Below are 14,917 nucleotides of genomic sequence, written 5' to 3'. Positions count from 1 at the left end.
GTGCCAGTTTGGGCGTTTAACTCCAGCTTTTGTGCCAGTTCTGGCATTTTGACGCCAGAATTCTTAAGCTGACTTGGAACGCCTGTTTGGGCCATCCAATCTCGGGCAAAGTATAGACTATTAAATATTGCTGGAAAGCCCAGGATGTCTACTTTCCAACGGAATTGAGAGCGCCCCAATTTGGTCTCTGTAGCTCTAGCAAATCCACTTCGAGTGTAGGGAGGTCAGAATCCAACAGCATCTGTAGTCCTTTTTCAGCCTCTGAATCAGATTTTTGCTCAGGTCTCTCAATTTCAGCCAGAAAATACCTAAAATCACAGAAAAACACACAAACTTATAGTAAAGTCTAGAAAAGTGATTTTTATTTAAAAACTAATAAAAATATAATAAAAACTAACTAAAATATACTAAAAACATACTAAAAACAATGCCAAAAAGCGTATAAATTATCCGCTCATCACAAAACCAAACTTAAATTGTTGCTTGTCCCCAAGCAACTAAAAATCAAATAGGATAAAAATAATAGAATGTACAATGAATTCCAAAAACATCTATGAAGATCAGTATTAATTAGATGAGCGGGGCTTTTAGCTTTTTGCTTCTGAACAGTTTTAATTGGCATCTCACTTTATCCCTTGAAGTTTATAATGATTGGCATCTATAGGAACTCAGAATTCAGATAGTCTTATTGATTCTCCTAGTTAAGTATGTTGATTCTTGAACACAGCTACTTTATGAGTCTTGGCCGTGACCCAAAGCATTTTGTTTTCCAGTATTACCACCGGATACATAAATGCCACAGACACATAACTGGGTGAACCTTTTCAGATTGTGATTCAGCTTTGCTAGAGTCCCCAATTAGAGGTGTCCAGAGCTCTTAAGCACACTCTTTTTGCTTTTGGACCACGACTTTAACCGCTCAGTCTCAAGTTTTCACTTGACACCTTCACGCTACAAGCACATGGTTAGGGACAACTTGGTTTAGCCGCTTAGGCCAGGATTTTATTCTTGTGGGCCCTCCTATCGACTGATGCTCAAAGCCTTGGATCCTTTTTATTTTACCCTTGCCTTTTGGTTTAAAGGGCTATTGGCTTTTCTGCTTGCTTTTTCTTTCTCTTTTCTTTTCTTTTTTTTTCTCTTTTTTTTTCGCATTTTTTTTGCATATATTTTTTCTGCAAGCTTTTTTATTCACTGCTTTTTCTTGCTTCAAGAATCATTTTTATGATTTTTCAGATTATCAAATAACATTTTTACTTTTCCATCATTCTTTCAAGAGCCAACAATTTTAACATTCATGAATCAACAATATCAAAAATATGCACTGTTCAAGCATTCATTCAGAAAGACAAAAGTATTGCCACCACATCAGAATAATTAAACTGTTTTAAAATTTGAAATTCATGCACTTCTTTTCCTTTTCAATTAAAACACTTTTTATTTAAGAAAGGTGATGGATTCATTTTCATAGCTTTAAGGCATAGACACTTAGACACTAGTGATCATGTAATAAAGACACAAACATAAATAGACATAAGGCATAATTTTCGAAAAAAAAAATAGAAAATAAAGAACAAGGAAATTAAAGAACGGGTCCACCTTAGTGATGGCGGCTTGTTCTTCCTCTTGAAGATCTTATGGAGTGCTTGAGCTCCTCAATGTCTCTTACTTGCCTTTGTTGCTCTTCTCTCATAACTCTTTGGTCTTCTCTAATTTCATGGAGGAGGATAGAATGCTCTTGGTGCTCCACCCTTAGTTGTCCATGAGTGGGATCTCTTGTTTGCTCCATCCTTTTCTTAGTGATGGGCTTGTCCCCATTAATGAGGATGTCTTCCTCTATGTCAATTCCAGCTGAATTGCAGAGATGACAAATGAGATGAGGGAAGGCTAATCTTGCCAAAGTAGAGGACTTGTCCGCCACCTTGTAGAGTTCTTGGGATATAACCTCATGAACTTCTACTTCCTCTCTAATCATGATGCTATGGATCATTATCGCCCGGTCTATAGTAAGTTCAGACCGGTTGCTAGTGGGAATGATTGAGCGTTGGATGAACTCCAACTATCCTCTAGCCACGGGCTTGAGGTCATGCCTTCTTAGTTGAACCGGCTTCCCTCTTGAATCTCTCTTCCATTGAGCGCCCTCTTCACAAATGTCTATGAGGATTTGGTCCAACCTTTGATCAAAGTTGACCCTTCTAGTGTAGGGGTGTGCATCTCCTTGCATCATGGGCAAGTTGAATGCCAACCTTACAAGGGAGTCTTCATTCACTTGAAGGAATAATTCTCCTCTGTCAACATCAATCACAACTTTTGCTGTGGCTAGGAAGGGTCTGCCAAGGATGATGGATTCATCCATACACTTCCCAGTCTCTAAGATTATGAAATCAGCAGGGATGTAATGGTCTTCAACCTTTACCAAGAAATCCTCTACAAGTCTATAAGCTTGTTTCCTTGAATTGTCTACCATCTCTAATGAGATTCTTGCAGCTTACACGTCAAAAATTCCTAGTTTCTCCATTATAGAGAGAGGCATGAGGTTTATGCTTGACTCTATGTCACACAGAGCCTTTTCAAAGGTCATGGTGCCTATGGTGCAAGGTATTGAGAACTTTCCAGGATCTTGTCTCTTTTGGGGTAATCTCTGCCTAGTCAAGTCACCCAGTTCTTTGGTGAGCAAGGGGGGTTCATCCTCCCAAGTCTCATTACCAAATAACTTGGCATTTAGTTTCATGATTGCTCCAAGGTACTTAGCAACTTGCTCTTCAGTAACATCTTCATCCTCTTCAGAGGAAGAATACTCATCAGAGCTCATGAATGGCAGAAGTAAATTCAATGGAATCTCTATGGTCTCAGTGTGAGCCTCAGATTCCCATGGTTCCTCATGAGGGAACTCCTTGGAGGCCAGTGGACGTCCATTGAGGTCTTCCGCAGTGGAGATCACTGCCTCTTCCTCCTCTCCAGGTTCGGCCGTGTGGGTTATGGTGATGGCCTTGCACTATCCTTTTGGATTCTCTTCTGTATTGCTTGGAAGAGTACTAGGAGGGAGTTCAGTAACTTTCTTACTCAGCTGACCCACTTGTGCCTCCAAATTTCTAATGGAGGACCTTGTTTCAGTCATGAAACTTTGAGTGGTTTTAATTAGATCAGAGACTACAGTTGCTAATTCAGAGTGGCTCTACTTAGAATTCTCTATCTGTTGCTGAGAATATGATGGAAAAGGTTTACTATTGCTAAACCTGTTTCTTCCACCATTATTGTTATTGAATCCTTGTTGAGGCCTCTGTTGGTCCTTCCATGAGAGATTTGGATGATTTCTCCATGAAGGATTATAGGTGTTTCCATAGGGTTCTCCCATGTAATTCACCTCTTCCATTGCTAGGTTCTCAAGATCATAAGCTTCTTCTTCAGATGAAGCTTCTTTGGTACTGCCTGTTGCTGCTTGTATTCCAGACAGACTTTGAGAAATCATATTGACTTGCTGAGTCAATATTTTATTCTGAGCCAGTATGGCATTCAGAGTATCAATCTCAAGAACTCATTTCTTCTGATTTGTCCCATTATTCACAGGGTTCCTTTCAGAAGTGTACATGAATTGGTTATTTGCAACCATCTCAATGAGTTCCTGAGCTTCTGCAGGCGTCTTCTTCAGATGAAGAGAGATCCTCCAGCAGAGCTGTCCAATGACATCTTAGACAATTCAGACAGACCATCATAGAAGATACCTATGATGCTCCATTCTGAAAGCATGTCAAAAGGGCACCTTCTGATTAATTGCTTGTATCTTTCCCAAGCTTCATAGAGGGATTCACCATCCTTCTGTCTGAAGGTTTGGTCTTCCACTCTAAGCTTACTGGTATGCGAAATTGTTACTCTGAGGTTGTAAAATTTGTTGTTCGTTCTCTCCCTGGCAATGGCGCTAATAACTGGTGCACAACACCATGGTCCAAACATAACTTTACAACTTCGCACAACTAACCAGCAAGTGCACTGGGTCGTCCAAGTAATAAAACCTTTTGTGAGTAAGGGTCGATCCCACGGAGATTGTTGGTATGAAGCAAGCTATGGTCACCTTGTAAATCTCAGTCAGGCGGATATCAAATGGTTATGGAGTTTTCGAATTATAATAAATAAATAGAAAATAAAGATAGAAATACTTATGTAATTCATTGGTGAGAATTTCAGATAAGCGTATAGAGATGCCTTCGTTCTTCTGAACTTCTGCTTTCCTGCTGTCTTCATCCAATCAGTCCTACTCCTTTCCATGGCAAGCTTTCTGTAAGGGCATCACCGTTGTCAATGGCTACATCCCATCCTCTCTGTGAAAATTGTCCAAATGCTCTGTCATGGCATGGCTAATCATCTGGAGGTTCTCGATCATACTGGAATAGGATTTACTATCCTTTTGCGTCTGTCACTACGCCCAGCACTCGCGAGTTTGAAGTTCGTCACAGCCATCCCATCCCAGATCCTACTCGGAATACCACAGACAAGGTTTAGACTTTTCGGATCTCAGGAATGGCCATCCATGGGTTCTAACTTATACCACGAAGATACTAATAACTCGGACTCGGTCCCCTGTATTAGATATCTAAGAGATACTCATTCTAGCTTGGTTGCATGTAGAACGGAAGTGTTTGTCAGGCACGCGTTCTTAAGTGAAAATGATGATAAGCGTCACATAATCATCACATTCATCATGTTCTTGGGTGCGAATGGATATCTTAGAAGCGTAATAAGTTGAATTGAATAGAAAAACAGTAGTACTTTGCATTAATCTTTGAGGAAGAGCAGAGCTCCACACCTTAATCTATGGAGTGCAGAAACTCTACCGTTGAAAATACATAAGTGATGAAGGTCCAGGCATGGTCGAATGGCCAACCCCCAAAACGTGATCACAGGATCAAAAATACAATCCAGGATCTTCCAAAGATCCTTAATACAATACTAAAAAGTCCTATTTATACTAAACTAGTTACTAGGGTTTACAGAAGTAAGTAATTGATCCATAAATCCACTTCCGGGGCCCACTTGGTGTGTGCTTGGGCTGAGCTTGAAGTTTACACGTGGAGAGGTCATTCTTGGAGTTGAACGCCAGTTTGTAACGTGTTTCTGGCGTTCAACTCTGGTTTGTGACGTGTTTCTGGCGTTTAACTCCAGACTGCAGCGTAGAACCGGCGTTCAACACCCTTTTGCATCATCTAAACTCGGCCAAAGTATGGACTATTATATATTGCTGGAAAGCCCTGGATGTTTACATCCCAACGCAATTAAAAGTGCGCCATTTGGAGTTCTGTAGCTCCAGAAAATACACTTTGAGTGCAGGGAGGTCAAAATCCAACAGCATCAGCAGTCCTTCTTCAACCTCTGAATCTGATTTTTGCTCAAGTCCCTCAATTTCAGCCAGAAAATACCTGAAATCACAGAAAAATACACAAACTCATAGTAAAGTCCAGAAATGTGAATTTGACATAAAATCTAATAAAAACATCCCTAAAAGTAACTAGATCCTACTAAAAACATACTAAAAACAATGCCAAAAAGCGTATAAATTATCCGCTCATCACAACACCAAACTTAAATTGTTGCTTGTCACCAAGCAACTGAAAATCAAATAGGATAAAAAGAAGAGAATATACTATAAATTTCAAACTATCAATGAAACATAGCTCCAATCAGATGAGCGGGACTTGTAGCTTTTTGCCTCTTGAATAGTTTTGGCATCTCACTTTATCCATTGAGGTTCAGAATGATTGGCATCTATAGGAACTCAGAGTTCAGATAGTGTTATTGATTCTCCTAGTTCAGTATGTTGATTCTTGAACATAGCTACTTTATGAGTCTTGGCCGTGGCCCTAAGCACTTTGTTTTCCAGTATTACCACCGGATACATAAATGCCACAGACACATAACTGGGTGAACCTTTTCAGATTGTGACTCAGCTTTGCTAAAGTCCCCAATTAGAGGTGTCCAGGGTTCTTAAGCACACTCTTCTTTTGCTTTGGACCTTGACTTTAATCGCTCAGTCTCAAGTTTTCACTTGACACCTTCACGCCATAAGCACATGGTTAGGGACAACTTGGTTTAGCCGCTTAAGCCAGGATTTTATTCCTTTAGGCCCTCCTATCCACTGATGCTCAAAGCCTTGGGATCCTATTTATTACCCTTGCCTTTTGGTTTTAAGGGCTATTGGCTTTTTGCTCTTGCCTTTTGGTTTTAAGAGCTTTTGGCTTTATCTGCTTGCTTTTTCTTTTTCTATTTTTTTTATTTTTTTTTTGCCATTTTTTTTTCTACAAGCTTTGTATTCGCTGCTTTTTCTTGCTTCAAGAATCATTTTTATGATTTTTCAGATTATCAAATAACATGTCTCCTTGTCATCATTCTTTCAAGAGCCAACATATTTAACATTCATGAACAACAACTTCAAAAGACATATGCACTGTTTAGGCATTCATTCAAAAAACAAGAAGATTGTCACCACATCAATATAATTAAACTAAGTTCAAGGATAAATTCGAAACTCATGTACTTCTTGTTCTTTTGATTTAAAACAGTTTTCATTTAAGAGATGTGATGGATTCATAGGACATTCATAACTTTAAGACAAAGTTACTAAATACTAATGATCATGTAATAAGACACAAACATGGATAAGCACTTAACATAAAGAAAACAAAAAACAGAGAATGTAAGAACAAGGAATGAGTCCACCTTATTGATGGTGGCATTTTCTTCTTGAGGAACCAATGATGTCCTTGAGCTCTTCTATGTCTCTTCCTTGTCTTTGTTGCTCCTCCCTCATTGCTTTTTGATCTTCTCTAATTTCATGAAGGATGATGGAGTGCTCTTGATGTTCCACCCTTAATTGTCCCATGTTGGAACCTAATTCTCCTAGGGAGGTGTTGATTTGCTCCCAAAAATTCTGTGGAGGAAGGTGCATCCCTTGAGGTATCTCAGGGATTTCTTGATGGTGAGCTTCCTCATGCGTTTCTTGAGCTCCATGAGTGGGCTCTCTGGTACGCGGAATCGTGATTACACTTTAATTATGTAAAGTTCATTGCTCTTTCTTTCCCTGGAAATGGCGCCAAAAACATGATGCCAAAACCACGGTTCACAAATCCGTGTAACTGACCAGCAAGTGCACTGGGTCGTCCAAGTAATACCTTACGTGAGTAAGGGTCGAATCCCACGGAGATTGTTGGTATGAAGCAAGCTATGGTCACCTTGCAAATCTCAGTTAGGCAGATATAAATTGATAATGGTGTTTTCGAATAAAATAGGGATAGAAATACTTATGTAATTCATTGGTAGGAATTTCAGATAAGCGAATGGAGATGCTTTCATTCCTCTGAACCTCTGCTTTCCTGCTATCTTCATCCAATCAGTCTTACTCCTTTCCATGGCTAGCTTTATGTGATACATCACCACTGCCAATGGCTACTTTCGGTCATCTCTCGGGAAAATGATCCAATGCCCTGTCACGGCATGGCTAATCGTTTGGAGGCATCACCCTTGTCAATGGCTTCATCTTATCCTCTCAGTGAAAATGGTCAACGCACCCTGTCACGGCACGGCTATTCATCTGTCGGTTCTCGATCATGCTGGAATAGGATTTACTATCCTTTTGCGTCTGTCACTAATGCCCTGCAATCGCGAGTTTGGAGCTCGTCACAGTCATTCATTCATTGAATCCTACTCGGAATACCACAGACAAGGTTTAGACTTTCCAGATTCTCTTGAATGCCGCCATCATTCTAGCTTACGCCACGAAGATTCTGATTAAGAGATCTAAGAGATACTCATTCAGTCGAAGGTAAAACGGAAGTGGTTGTCAGGCACGCGTTCATAGGGAATGATGATGATTGTCACGTTCATCACATTCAGGTTGAAGTGCGAATGAATATCTTAGAAGCGAAATAAGATGAATTGAATAGAAAACAGTAGTACTTTACATTAATCTTTGAGGAGCAGCAGAGCTCCACACCTTAATCTATGGAGTGTAGAAACTCTACCGTTAAAAATACATAAGTGAAAGGTCCAAGCATGGCCGAGATGGCCAGCCCCCAAAACGTGATCACAGGTTCAAAATACAATCCAGGATGGTTAAAAAGACACCTAATACAATAGTAAAAGGTCCTATTTATAATAAACTAGCTACTAGGGTTTATAGAAGTAAGTAATTGATGCATAAATCCATTTCCGGGGCCCACTTGGTGTGTGCTTGGGCTGAGCTTGAGTGTTGCACGTGTAGAGGTCCTTCTTGGAGTTGAACGCCAGTTTGGGCGTTCAACTCTGGTTTTGGCTCCTTTTCTGGCTCTGGACGCCGGATTTGGGCAGAAAGCTGGCATTGAACGCCAGTTTACGTCGTCTATTCTTGGTCAAAATATGGACTATTATATATTGCTGGAAAGCCCTGGATGTCTACTTTCCAACGCAATTGGAATCGCGCCATTTCGAGTTTTGTAGCTCCAGAAAATCCACTTTGAGTGCAGGGAGGTCAGAATCCAACAGCATCAGCAGTCCTTCTTCAACCTCTGAATCTGATTTCTGCTCAAGTCCCTCAATTTCAGCCAGAAAATACCTGAAATCACAGAAAAACACACAAACTCATAGTAAAGTCTAGAAATGTGAATTTAACATAAAAACTAATGAAAACATCCCTAAAAGTAACTAGATCCTACTAAAAACATACTAAAAACAATGTCAAAAAGCGTATAAATTATCCGCTCATCACTCTCTTGTTTGCTCCATCCTTTTCTTAGTGATGGGCTTCTCTTCCTCAATGGGAATGTCTCCTTCTATGAAAGCTTCAGCTGAGTAACATAGATGGAAAATAAGATGAGGGAAAGCTAGCCTTGCCAAGGGGGAGGACTTTTCGGCTATTTTGTAGAGTTCAAGGGAGATGACTTCATAAACTTCTACTACCTTACCAGTCATGATGCTATGAATCATGATGGCCCGATCCACAGTAACTTCAGATCGGTTGCTAGTGGGGATGATGGAGCGTTGGATGAACTCCAACCATCCTCTAGCCACAGGCTTAAGGTCCAGTCTTCTAAGTTGAACCAGTTTGCCTTTTGAGTCAATCTTCCATTGAGCTCCTTCCACACATATGTCCATGAGGACTTGGTTCAACCTTTGATCAAAGTTGACTCTCCTTGTGTAAGGGCGTGCGTTCTCTTCCATCATTGGCAAGTTGAACGCCAACGTTACATTTTCCGGACTAAAATCTAAGTAATTCCCCCGAACCATAGTGAGATAATTCTTTGGGTTCGGGTTCTTACTTTGATCATGGTTCCTTGTGATCCATGCATTAGCATAGAACTCTTGAACCATTAGAATTCTGACTTGTTGGATGGGGTTTGTTAGAACTTCCCAACCTCTTCTATGGATCTCATGTGGGATCTCCAGATACTCATTTCTCTTGAGTTTGAAAGGGACCTTGGGGATCACCTTCTTCTTGGCCAAAACATCATAGAAGTGGTCTTGATGAGCTTTGGAGATGAATCTTTCCATCTTCCATGACTCGAAGGTGGAAGCTTTTGTCTTTCCTTTCTCTTTTCTAGAGGATTCTCCGGTCTTAGGTGCCATCAATGGTAATGGAAAAACAAAAAGCTTATGCTTTTACCACACCAAACTTAGAATATTGCTCGCCCTCGAGCAAGAGAAGAAAGAATAGATGATGAAGAAGAAGAAAATATGGAGGAGAGGAGGGAGAGGTGTATTCGGCCAAGAAGGGGAAGAGAGGGTTGTGTTGTGTGAAAATGAAGAAGAATGGAGGGCTTTATATAGGGAAGGGAGGGGGGTTAATTTCGGCCATATAGGGTGGGTTTGGGTGGGAAATTGATTTTGAATTTTGAAGGTAGGTGGAGTTTATGAGGTAGGTTTATGGGGAAGAGTGGATGGATTTGAGTGGTGAAGTGGTGATAGGGAAGACAGATTGAGGTGATTGGTGAAGAGTTTTGGGGAAGAGTGTTTATTGGGAAGAGAGGATGAACATTGAGAAGAGGGAAGAGAGTGAGTGGTGGTAGGTGGGGACCCTGTGGGGTCCACAGATGCTGAGTTGATCCTATAGGGTCCACAGATCCTGAGGTATCAAGGATTTGCATCCCTGCACCAATTAGGCATGTAAAATGCCTTTGCATGCAATTCTGGTGTTTAAACGCCGAATTGATGCTTGTTCTGGGCGTTCAGCACCCAGATGCAGCATATTTCCGGTGTTGAACGCCAGCCAGATGCTTGTTTCTGGCATTCAGCGCCAGTTCTTCCTCAGTGTGCATTTCTGGCGTCTGAACACCAGGATGCTGCTTGTTTCTGGCGTTCAATGCCAGATCCATGCTCTGTTCTGGCGTTGAACGCCAGCCAGATGCTCCTTACTGGCGTTTAAACGCCAGTAAGTCCTTCCTCCAGGGTGTGATTTTTCTTCTGCTGTTTTTGATTTTTCTTCAATCTTTTCAGTTGTTTTTGTGACTCCACATGATCATGAACCTATGAAGACATATAACTAATAAAAAATATAATTAAATAAAAATTGGTTTGCCTCCCAACAAGCGCTTCTTTAATGTTAATAGCTTGACAATGGGCTCTCATGGAGCCTCACAGATGTTCAGAGCATTGTTGAGACTCCCCAACAACAAACTTAGAGTTTGGTTGTGGCCTCCCAACACCAAACTTAGAGTTTGACTGTGGGGGCTCTAGTTGACTCTGTTTTGAAAGAAGCTTACTGTGCCTCTTTTCCATGTTTACAGAAGGATGTCCTTGAGTTTTAAACTCAAGGGAGTCCTCATTCAATTGAAGGACTAGTTCACCTCTGTTAACATCAATCACAGCTCTTGCTGTGGCTAGGAAGGGTCTTCCAAGGATGATGGATTCATCCTCATCCTTCCCAGTATCTAGGATTATGAAATCAGCAAGGATGTAAAGGCCTTCAACCTTTACTAATATGTCCTCTACTTGTCCATAAGCCTGTTTTCTGGAATTGTCTGCCATCTCTAATGAGATTTTAGCAGCTTGTACCTCAAAGATTCCCAGTTTCTCCTTTACAGAGAGTAGCATGAGGTTTATTCCTGACCCCAGGTCACATAGAGCCTTCTCAAAGGTCATGGTGCCTATGGTACAAGGTATCAGGAACTTTCCAGGATCCTGTTTCTTCTGAGGCAATCTCAGTTAATCCAATGCATTCAGTTCATTGGTGAACAGGGGAGGTTCATCTCCCCAAGTCTCATTACCAAATAAATTGGCATTCAGCTTCATGATTGCACCAAGGAACTTGGCAACTTTCTCTTCAGTAACATCCTCATTCTCTTCAGAAGAAGAATACTCATCAGAGCTCATGAAGGGCGTAAGGAGGTTTAATGGAATCTCTATGGTCTCTAGATGAGTCTCAGATTCCCTTGGTTCCTTAGAGGGAAACTCCTTATTGATCACTGGACATCCCAGGAGGTCTTCCTCCTTGGGATTCACGTCCTCCCCTTCCTCCTTGGATTCGGCCATGATGGTTATATCAATGGCCTTGCACTCTCCTTTTGGATTTTCTTCTGTATTGCTTGGGAGAGCACTAGGAGGGGTTTCAGTGATCTTCTTACTCAGCTGGCCCACTTGTGCCTCCAAATTTCTAATGGAGAACCTTGTTTCATTCATGAAACTTACAGTGGCCTTAGATAGATCAGAGACTAAGTTTGCTAAATTAGAGGTATTTTGTTCAGAGTTCTCTGTCTGTTGCTGAGTGGATGATGGAAAAGGTTTACTATTGTTAAACCTATTTCTTCCACCATTATTAAAGCCTTGTTGAGGCTTTTGTTGATGCTTCCATAAGAGATTTGGGTGATTTCTCCATGAGGGGTTATAAGTGTTTCCATATGGTTCACCCATGTAATTTACCTCTGCTATTGCAGGGTTCTCAGGATCATAAGCTTCTTCTTCAGAAGATGCCTCTTGAGTACTGTTGGATGCAGCTTGCTGATGAGCGGATAATTTATACGCTTTTTGACATTGTTTTTAGTAGAATCTAGTTACTTTTAGGGATGTTTTCATTAGTTTTTATGTTAAATTTACATTTCTGGACTTTACTATGAGTTTGTGTGTTTTTCTGTGATTTCAAGTATTTTCTGGCTGAAATTGAGGGACTTGAGCAAAAATCAGATTCAGAGGTTGAAGAAGGACTGCTGATGCTGTTGGATTCTGACCTTCTTGCACTCAAAGTGGATTTTCTGGAGCTACAGAACTCAAAATGGCGCGCTTCCAATTGCGTTGAAAAGTAGACATCCAGGGCTTTCCAGAAATATATAATAGTTCATACCTTGCCCAAGTTTAGATGACGCAAACTGGCGTTTAACGCCAGCTCTCTGCCTAATTCTGGAGTTCAGCGCCAGAAAGGGATAAAAACCTAGAGTTGAACGCCAGAAATGGATCAAAACCTGGCGTTCAACTCCACAAATGGCCTCTGCACGTGGAAAGTTAAGGCTCAGCCCAAGCACACACCAAGTGGGCCCCGGAAGTGGATTTATGCATCAATTACTTACTTATGTAAACCCTAGTGACTAGTTTATTATAAATAGGACCTTTTACTATTGTATTAGACATCTTTGGACGCCTGGTTCTTAGATCAGAGGGGCTGGCCATTCGGCCATGCCTGGACCTTTCACTTATGTATTTTTAATGGTAGAGTTTCTACACTCCATAGATTAAGGTGTGGAGCTCTGCTGTTCCTCAAAGATTAATGCAAAGTACTACTGTTTTCTATTCAATTCATCTTATTTTGCTTCTAAGATATTCATTCGCACTTCAACCTGAATGTGATGAACGTGACAATCATCATCATTCCCCATGAACGCGTGCCTGACAACCACTTCCGTTCTACTTTTGATTGAATGAGTGTCTCTTAGATCTCTTAACCAGAATCTTCGTGGTATAAGCTAGATTGATGGCGGCATTCAAGAGAATCCGGAAAGTCTAAACCTTGTCTGTGGTATTCCGAGTAGGATTCAATGATTGAATGACTGTGACGAGCTTCAAACTCGCGATTGCTGGGCGTAGTGACAGACGCAAAAGGATAGTAAATCCTATTCCAGTATGATCGAGAACCGACAGATGAATAGCCGTGCTGTGACAGGGTGCGTTGACCATGTTCACTGAGAGGATAGGATGTAACCATTGACAAGGGTGATGCCTCCAGACGATTAGCCATGCCGTGACAGGGTATTTGGATCATTTTCCCGAGAGAAGACCGAAAGTAGCCATTGACAATGGTGATGCATTACATAAAGCCAGCCATAGAAAGGAGTAAGACTGATTGGATGAAGATAGCAGCAAAGCAGAGGTTCAGAGGAACGAAAGCATCTCTATTCGCTTATCTGAAATTCTCACCAATGATTTACATAAGTATTTCTATCACCATTTTATTAATTATTTTCGAAAACCCCATTACTATTTTATATCCGCCTGACTGAGATTTACAAGGTGACCATAGCTTGCTTCATACCAACAATCTCCGTGGGATTCGACCTTTACTCACGTAAGGTATTACTTGGACGACCCAGTGCACTTGCTGGTTAGTTGTGCGAAGTTGTGAACCATGGTATTGGCATCATGTTTTTGGCGCCATTACCAGGGAAAGAAAGAGCGATGAATTTGACATAATCAAAGTGCAGTCACAATTTCTGCGCACCACTTGCATTCCATTCAGACTCTGAGAAATCATATTGACTTGCTGAGTCAATATTTTATTCTGAGCCAATATGGCATTCAGAGTATCAATTTCAAGAACTCCCTTCTTCTGAGGCGTCCCATTACTCATAGGATTCCTCTCAGAAGTGTACATGAACTGGTTATTAGCAACCATGTCAATGAGTTCTTGAGCTTCTGCAGGCGTTTTCTTTAGGTGAATGGATCCACCTGCAGAAGTATCCAATGACATCTTAGCTAATTCAGACAAACCATCATAGAATATATCCAGGATGGTCCATTCTGAAAGCATTTCAGAAGGACACTTTTTGGTCAGTTCCTTGTATCTCTCCCAAGCTTCATAGAGGGATTCACCTTCCTTCTGTCTGAAGGTTTGAACATCCACTCTAAGCTTACTCAGCTTTTGAGGAAGAAAGAACTTGGCTAAGAAAGCCGTGACCAACTTGATGAGTATTTTGGTAGGAAAATAAATTTCTCCCAAAATACACAAATCTAACCGGCAAGTGTACTGGGTCGTATCAAGTAATAAAAACTCACGGGAGTGAGGTCGATCCCACAGGGATTGAAGGATTGAGCAATTTTAGCTTAGTGGTTAATTTAGTCAAGCGAATCAAGATTTGGTTGAGTGTTTTGTGATTTGCAAAAATTAAATTGCATGGAAGTAAAGAGAACAGGGAATTAAAGTGCTGAATCTTAAAGAACAAGAAATTAAATAGCAGAAACTTAGAATGCAAGAAATGTAAATTGCGGAATCTTAAAGTGCAAGAAATGTAAACGGTTGGAATTGTAAAGGGAATTGGGGATTGGATTTGCAGAATTTAAACAAGGAAAAGTAAATTGCATCAAGCAGAGAAGTAGAAGAGGAGTGGGATCAAATTGGATCTTAGAGCAGAAAAGTAAATGAACATGGAAAACAGTAACAGAGAATGTAAAACTGGGAAATTAGATCTCAGGACCCAGAGACTAGAAAACCAAGTCTAGATCTCAATGCCTTCCTAGATCCAACAAGAAATTGTAATTGAAATTCAAAGAAAGTGGATGAAGAGCAATTAACAGAAATTGAAATTCAATCAAGCAGTAAATAAAGCAGTGAGATCCAAGGTTGAGATCGAAACAGAATTTCTTCAATTCTCCAACCCAAAAATCCAAGACAATTGTAATTGAAATTGAAAGCAATAAAACTGAGAGGAAGAGAAGTGAATTCTCCTTCCCTAAGACAAAGAAATTAAAGATCACTCAA

The 14,917-nt window shown here is 40.7% G+C and overlaps 2 non-coding genes across 2 annotated transcripts; both read left to right on the top strand.

Moving 5' to 3' along the window:
- Window positions 1-3,738: 3,738 nt before the first annotated feature.
- Window positions 3,739-3,846, top strand: LOC148571410 (small nucleolar RNA R71). Its single transcript, XR_015908412.1, has one exon. It is a non-coding gene; the product is annotated as a small nucleolar RNA R71 (small nucleolar RNA).
- A 10,117-nt stretch (window positions 3,847-13,963) lies between these two features.
- On the top strand, window positions 13,964-14,071 carry LOC148571409 (small nucleolar RNA R71). The gene has a single exon (XR_015880457.1). It is a non-coding gene; the product is annotated as a small nucleolar RNA R71 (small nucleolar RNA).
- The last annotated feature ends 846 nt before the right edge of the window (window positions 14,072-14,917 follow it).

This window comes from Arachis ipaensis, chromosome B3, assembly GCF_059453495.1.
Source record: "Arachis ipaensis isolate K30076 ecotype BB chromosome B3, ASM5945349v1, whole genome shotgun sequence".
Classification (NCBI taxonomy): domain Eukaryota; kingdom Viridiplantae; phylum Streptophyta; class Magnoliopsida; order Fabales; family Fabaceae; genus Arachis; species Arachis ipaensis.
This window is presented reverse-complemented; position numbering and strand designations above follow the sequence as displayed.